The sequence below is a fragment of the Acyrthosiphon pisum genome, chromosome A2, assembly GCF_005508785.2.
Source record: "Acyrthosiphon pisum isolate AL4f chromosome A2, pea_aphid_22Mar2018_4r6ur, whole genome shotgun sequence".
NCBI classification, from domain to species: domain Eukaryota; kingdom Metazoa; phylum Arthropoda; class Insecta; order Hemiptera; family Aphididae; genus Acyrthosiphon; species Acyrthosiphon pisum.
In genome coordinates, this window is record NC_042495.1 from 33,962,636 (window position 1) to 33,963,740 (window position 1,105).

The following is a 1,105-nucleotide window of genomic DNA, read 5'->3' on the forward strand; positions in this document are numbered from 1 at the left end:
TAAAAATGTCCGTAAAGAGCTCAAATACATCAAAATATTTTGAAAATGTTATGGTGTATAGAAGATGCTAAGATAAACATTCAGTCAACATTTCATGTATCTACGGTAATTTTTTTTAAAGTTACACCAAAAACCAAATTCAATTTTGTGAAAAATCGATTTTGCGTAAAAATTCCCGTTTTTCCTTAATTTTTCTTTCGTTTTTCCCGGCGCTTTTGTAAACCACTGGGAAATTTAAATTTTGACCTCCCCAATGCACCAACGATATTCACTTTCTGATCGAACAAGATACTGAAGTTGAAAATCGTAGCATTATTTCGACTACTTATCGTGTACACAGACACAAAAAAAATAAAAAAAAAAATAAAAAAACACACATCATTGTAAAATCAATACATTCATCGTTCCACTCAGAATCTAAAAATTGTATTTTTAAAAATAAATAAACGCGTCTTTTTTCGAATATCCATATAATAATCTATAATCGTTAAAAAACCCCGCGTACAATGACATAAGATACACCCTGTATAGTCGTGTGTATACTGTACAAGACGTGTACACCTACGCTCTAGTATTAGTTATGCATTTATACCTCGTATATTCTAAATTCAATAATGCTTAATATTACATCTATAAGTGACAATATCTGATGGTAATGATTAATTAATACATTTATAAATCAATAAATAATATGAAAATGCAACGTACGCTGCAGTAAGTATAGCATAGTGTACAAAATGCCGGGTATTTAAGAAACTGAAAATAGCCGGCAGCTGCCCCAGTCCCTAGAGTTTATATTACTATTATGTCGTCGTCGATGACAATAACAATAATACCTAATAATATATCGACGGTCGACGGTAGTGCATAACGTATAGGTAATATTATAATGGGTACTTACTCGTTTATACAATATTATTATAACTTACAAGTTACACCTATAATATTATTATTATTACGCGGGTGCCTGGCAAACACGTCATTACCGTTTATCTACGACAGCGACTAACCCGCCGGGGTGTCTCGCATTATATTATCTCAATCAACGTACATTTACTACATTATATTAGTATACTACCCATATTATTATTACTATACGTTTGTC